Below are 7,328 nucleotides of genomic sequence, written 5' to 3' on the forward strand. Positions count from 1 at the left end.
CCTTCTTATTGACGATGAAACACAGTAATTGCATCCGAATTTAATACACAATTCACAATGCTGACTTATGTACAAGAGGACTGACACTCTTACTTTCTATGATTTGAACCGCTCCTAAGAGACCAGTTTTAGATTCCGATGCTTCACTTCAGGTTTACTGTATCCCTTGGACCATCTTATTGACGATGAAAGACAGAAATTGCATCCGAATTTAATACGAAACGCACAGTGCCGACTTAAGTACAAGAGGACTGACACTCTAACTTTCTATTATTTGAACCTCTCCTGTGAGTCCAGTTTTAGATTTCGATGCTTCACTTCAGGTCTACTGTATGCCTTGGACCATCTTATTGACGAAGAAACACAGAAATTGCATCCGAATTCAATACAAAAGGCACAATGCCGGCTTAGGTAAAACAGGACTGACACTCTAACGTTCTATGATTTGAACCACCCCTGTGAGTCCAGTTTTAGATTCCGATGCTTCACTTCAGATTTACTGTATACCTTGGACCTTCTTATTGACGATGAAGCACAAAAATTGCATCGGAATTAGATTCTAAAGGCACAATGCCGACTTAAGTAAAACAGGACTGACACTCCAACTTTCTATGATTTGAACCTCTCCTGTGAGTTCAGTTTTACATTCTGATACTTCACTTCAGGTTTACTGTATCCCTTGGACCTTCTTATTGACGATGAAGCACTGAAATTGCATCGGAATTAGATTCAATAGGCACAATGCCGACTTAAGTACAAGAGGACTGACACTCTAACTTTCTATGATCTGAACCTCTCCTGTGAGTCCAGTTTTAGATTCCGATGCTTGACTTCAGGTTTACTGTATCCCTTGGACCTTGTTATTGACGATGAAACACAGTAATTGCATCCGAATTTAATACAAAATTCACAATGTTGACTTAAGTACAAGAGGACTGACACTCTAACTTTCAATGATTTGAACCTCTCCTGTAAGTCCAGTTTTAGGTTCCGTGCTTCACTTTAGGTTTACTGTATCCCTTGGACCTTCTTATTGACGATGAAACACAGAAATTGCATCCGAATTTAATACAAAAGGCACAATGCCGACTTAAGTACAAGAGGACTGACACTCTAAATTTCTATGACTTGAACTTCTCCTGTGAGTCCAGTTTTAGATTCCGATTCTTCACTTCAGGTTTACTGTATACCTTGGACCTTCTTATGACGATGAAACACAGAAATTGCATCGGAAATAAATTCAAAAGGCACAATGCCGATTCAAGTACAAGAGGATTGACACTCTAACTTTCTATGATATGACACTCTCCTGTGAGACCAGTTTTAGATTCCAATGCTTCACTTCAGGTTTACTGTATCCCTTGGACCTTCTTATTGACGTTGAAACACAGTAATTGCATCCGAAATTAATACAAAAGGCACAATGCCGACTTAAGTACAAGAGGACTGACCTCTAACTTTATATGATTTGAACCTTTCCTGTGAGTCCACTTTTAGATTCCGATGCTTCACTTCAGGTTGACTGTATACCTTGGACCTTCTAATTGACGACGAAACACAGAACTTGCATCGGAAATAAATTCAAAAGTTACAACGCCGACTTAAGTACAAGAGGACTGACGCTCTAAAGTTCTATGATTTGAACCTTTCCTGTGAGTCCACTATTAGATTCCAATGCCTCACTTCAGGTTTACTGTATCCCTTGGACCTTCTTATTGACGATGAAACACAGAAATTGCATCCGAATTTAATACAAAAGGCACAATGCCGACTTAAGTACAAGAGGACTGACACTCTCTCATTCTATGATTTGAACCTCCCCTGTGAGTCCAGATTTAGATTCCGATGCTTTACTTCAGGTTTACCGTATACCTTGCACTGTCTTATTGACGATGCAACACAGAAATTGCATCGGAATTAATTTCAAAAGGCACAATGCCGACTTAAGTACAAGAGGATTGACACTCTAACTTTCAATGATTTGAAAATCTCATTTGATTCCAGTTTTAGATTCCGATGCTTCACTTCAGGTTTACTGTATTCCTCGGACCTTTCTATTGACGATGAAGCACATTAATTGCATCGGAAATAAATTCACAAGGCACAATGCCGACATAAGTACAAGAGGACTGACACTCTAACTTTCTATGATCTGAACCTCTCCTGTGAGTCCAGTTTTAGATTCCGATGCTTCACTTCAGTTTTACTGTATCCCATGGACCTTCTTATTGACGATGAAGCACAGTAATTGCATCCGAATTTAATACACAATTCACAATGCCGACTTATGTACAAGAGGACTGACACTCTTACTTTCTATGATTTGAACCGCTCCTAGGAGACCAGTTTTAGATTCCGATGCTTCACTTCAGGTTTACTGTATCCCTTGGACCATCTTATTGACGATGAAAGACAGAAATTGCATCCGAATTTAATACGAAACGCACAATGCCGACTTAAGTACAAGAGGACTGACACTCTAACTTTCTATTATTTGAACCTCTCCTGTGAGTCCAGTTTTAGATTCCGATGCTTCACTTCAGGTCTACTGTATGCCTTGGACCATCTTATTGACGAAGAAACACAGAAATTGCATCCGAATTCAATACAAAAGGCACAATGCCGGCTTAAGTAAAACAGGACTGACACTCTAACGTTCTATGATTTGAACCACCCCTGTGAGTCCAGTTTTAGATTCCGATGCTTCACTTCAGTTTTACTGTATACCTTGGACCTTCTTATTGACGATGAAGCACAAAAATTGCATCGGAATTAGATTCTAAAGGCACAATGCCGACTTAAGTAAAACAGGACTGACACTCCAACTTTCTATGATTCGAACCTCTCCTGTGAGTTCAGTTTTACATTCTGATGCTTCACTTCAGGTTTACTGTATCCCTTGGACCTTCTTATTGACGATGAAGCACTGAAATTGCATCGGAATTAGATTCAATAGGCACAATGCCGACTTAAGTACAAGTGGACTGACATTCTAACTTTCTATGATCTGAACCTCTCCTGTGAGTCCAGTTTTAGATTCCGATGCTTGACTTCAGGTTTACTGTATCCCTTGGACCTTGTTATTGACGATGAAACACAGTAATTGCATCCGAATTTAATACAAAATTCACAATGTTGACTTAAGTACAAGAGGACTGACACTCTAACTTTCAATGATTTGAACCTCTCCTGTAAGTCCAGTTTTAGGTTCCGTGCTTCACTTCAGGTTTACTGTATCCCTTGGACCTTCTTATTGACGATGAAACACAGAAATTGCATCCGAATTTATTACAAAAGGCACAATGCCGACTTAAGTACAAGAGGACTGACACTCTAAATTTCTATGACTTGAACTTCTCCTGTGAGTCCAGTTTTAGATTCCGATTCTTTACTTCAGGTTTACTGTATACCTTGGACCTTCTTATTGACGATGAAACACAGAAATTGCATCGGAAATAAATTCAAAAGGCACAATGCCGATTCAAGTACAAGAGGATTGACACTCTAACTTTCTATGATATGACACTCTCCTGTGAGACCAGTTTCAGATTCCAATGCTTCACTTCAGGTTTACTGTATCCCTTGGACCTTCTTATTGACGTTGAAACACAGAAATTGCATCCGAAATTAATACAAAAGGCACAATGCCGACTTAAGTACAAGAGGACTGACCTCTAACTATATATGATTTGAACCTTTCCTGTGAGTCCACTTTTAGGTTCCGATGCTTCACTTCAGGTTGACTGTATACCTTGGACCTTCTAATTGACGACGAAACACAGAAATTGCATCGGAAATAAATTCAAAAGGCACAACGCCGACTTAAGTACAAGAGGACTGACGCTCTAACGTTCTATGATTTGAACCTTTCCTGTGAGTCCACTTTTAGATTCCAATGCCTCACTTCAGGTTTACTGTATCCCTTGGACCTTCTTATTGACGATGAAACACAGAAATTGCATCCGAATTTAATACAAAAGGCACAATGCCGACTTAAGTACAAGAGGACTGACACTCTCTCATTCTATGATTTGAACCTCCCCTGTGAGTCCAGATTTAGATTCCGATGCTTTACCTCAGGTTTACCGTATACCTTGCACTGTCTTATTGACGATGCAACACAGAAATTGCATCGGAATTAATTTCAAAAGGCACAATGCCGACTTAAGTACAAGAGGATTGACACTCTAACTTTCAATGATTTGAAAATCTCATTTGATTCCAGTTTTAGATTCCGATGCTTCACTTCAGGTTTACTGTATTCCTCGGACCTTTCTATTGACGATGAAGCACATTAATTGCATCGGAATTAAATTCACAAGGCACAATGCCGACATAAGTACAAGAGGTCTGACACTCTAACTTTCTATGATTTGAACCACTCCTGTGAGTCCAGTTTCAGATTCCGATGCTTCACTTCAGGTTTAATGTATCCCTTGTATCTTCATATTGCCGATGAAACACCGAAATTGCATCGAATTAGATTCAAAAGGCACAATGCCGACTTAAGAACAAGAGTACTGACACTGTAACTTTCTATGATTTGAACCTCTCCCGTGAGTCCAGTTTTAGGTTCCGTGCTTCACTTCAGGTTTACTGTATACCTTGGACCTTCTTATTGACGATGAAACATAGTAATTGCATCCGAATTTAATAAAAAAGGCACAATTCCGAATTAAGTAGAAGAGGGCTGACCCTCTAACTTTCTATGATTTCAACCTCTCCTGTGAGTCCAGTTTTAGACTCCGATGCTTCACTTCAGGTGTACTGTATATCTTGGACTTTCTTATTGATGATGAAGCACAGAAACTGCGTCGGAATTAAATTCAAAAGGCACAATGCCGACTTAAGTACGAGAGGACTGACACTCTAACTTACTGTGATTTCATCCTCTCCTGTGAGTCCAGTTTTGGATTCCAATGCTTCACTTGAGGTATACTGTATACCTTGGACCTTCTTACTGGCGATGAAACACAGAAATTGCATCGAATTAAATTCAAAAGGCACAATGCCGACTTAACTACAAGAGGACAGTCACTCTAATGTTCTATGATTTGAACATCTCCTGTGAGTCCAGTATTAGATTCCTATGCATCACTTCAGGTGTACTGTATACCTTGGACATTCTTATTGACATTGAAGCACAGAAATTGCGTCGGAATTAAATACAAAAGGCACAATGCTTACTTAAGTACAAGAGGACTGACACTCTAACATTCTATGATTTGAACGTCTCCTGTGAGTCCACTTTTAGATTCCGATGCTTCACTTCAGGTTTACTGTATCCCTTGGACCTTCTTATAGACGATGAAACACAGAAATTGCATCCGAACTTAATGCAAAATCACAATGCCGAGTTAAGTACAAGAGGACTGACACTCTACCTTTCTGTGATCTGAACCTCTCCTGTGATTCCAGTTTTAGATCCCGATGTTTCACTTCAGTTTTACTGTATCCCTTGGACCTTCTTATTGACGATGAAACACAGAAATTGCATCCGAATTTAATACAAAAGGCACAATGCCGACTTAAGTACATTAGGACTGACACTCTAATTTTCTATGATTTGAACCTCTCCTGTGAGTCCAGTTTTAGATTCCGATGCTTCACTTCAGGTTTACTGTCTAACTTGGACCATCTTATTGACGATGAAACATAGTAATTGCATCCGAATTTAATACAAAAGGCACAATGCCGGCTTAAGTACATTAGGACTGACACTCTAACATTCTATGACTTGAACCACTCCTGTGAGGCCAGTTTTAGATTCCGATTCTTCACTTCAGGTTTACTGTATTCCTTGGACCTTTCTATTGACGATGAAGCACATTAATTGCATCGGAATGAAATTCACAAGGCACAATGCCGACATAAGTACAAGATTACTGACACTCTAACTTTCTATGATTTGAACCACTCCTGTGAGTCCAGTTTTAGATTCCGATGCTTCACTTCAGGTTTAATGTATACCTTGGACCTTCTTATTGACGATGAAGCACAAAAATTGCATCGGAATTAGATTCTAAAGGCACAATGCCGACTTAAGTAAAACAGGACTGACACTCCAACTTTCTATGATTTGAACCTCTCCTGTGAGTTCAGTTTTACATTCTGATACTTCACTTCAGGTTTACTGTATCCCTTGGACCTTCTTATTGACGATGAAGCACTGAAATTGCATCGGAATTAGATTCAATAGGCACAATGCCGACTTAAGTACAAGAGGACTGACACTCTAACTTTCTATGATCTGAACCTCTCCTGTGAGTCCAGTTTTAGATTCCGATGCTTGACTTCAGGTTTACTGTATCCCTTGGACCTTGTTATTGACGATGAAACACAGTAATTGCATCCGAATTTAATACAAAATTCACAATGTTGACTTAAGTACAAGAGGACTGACACTCTAACTTTCAATGATTTGAACCTCTCCTGTAAGTCCAGTTTTAGGTTCCGTGCTTCACTTTAGGTTTACTGTATCCCTTGGACCTTCTTATTGACGATGAAACACAGAAATTGCATCCGAATTTAATACAAAAGGCACAATGCCGACTTAAGTACAAGAGGACTGACACTCTAAATTTCTATGACTTGAACTTCTCCTGTGAGTCCAGTTTTAGATTCCGATTCTTCACTTCAGGTTTACTGTATACCTTGGACCTTCTTATGACGATGAAACACAGAAATTGCATCGGAAATAAATTCAAAAGGCACAATGCCGATTCAAGTACAAGAGGATTGACACTCTAACTTTCTATGATATGACACTCTCCTGTGAGACCAGTTTTAGATTCCAATGCTTCACTTCAGGTTTACTGTATCCCTTGGACCTTCTTATTGACGTTGAAACACAGTAATTGCATCCGAAATTAATACAAAAGGCACAATGCCGACTTAAGTACAAGAGGACTGACCTCTAACTTTATATGATTTGAACCTTTCCTGTGAGTCCACTTTTAGATTCCGATGCTTCACTTCAGGTTGACTGTATACCTTGGACCTTCTAATTGACGACGAAACACAGAACTTGCATCGGAAATAAATTCAAAAGTTACAACGCCGACTTAAGTACAAGAGGACTGACGCTCTAAAGTTCTATGATTTGAACCTTTCCTGTGAGTCCACTTTTAGATTCCAATGCCTCACTTCAGGTTTACTGTATCCCTTGGACCTTCTTATTGACGATGAAACACAGAAATTGCATCCGAATTTAATACAAAAGGCACAATGCCGACTTAAGTACAAGAGGACTGACACTCTCTCATTCTATGATTTGAACCTCCCCTGTGAGTCCAGATTTAGATTCCGATGCTTTACTTCAGGTTTAC

The sequence above is a fragment of the Schistocerca serialis genome, unplaced genomic scaffold (genome assembly GCF_023864345.2).
Source record: "Schistocerca serialis cubense isolate TAMUIC-IGC-003099 unplaced genomic scaffold, iqSchSeri2.2 HiC_scaffold_1417, whole genome shotgun sequence".
In the NCBI taxonomy this organism is placed as follows: domain Eukaryota; kingdom Metazoa; phylum Arthropoda; class Insecta; order Orthoptera; family Acrididae; genus Schistocerca; species Schistocerca serialis.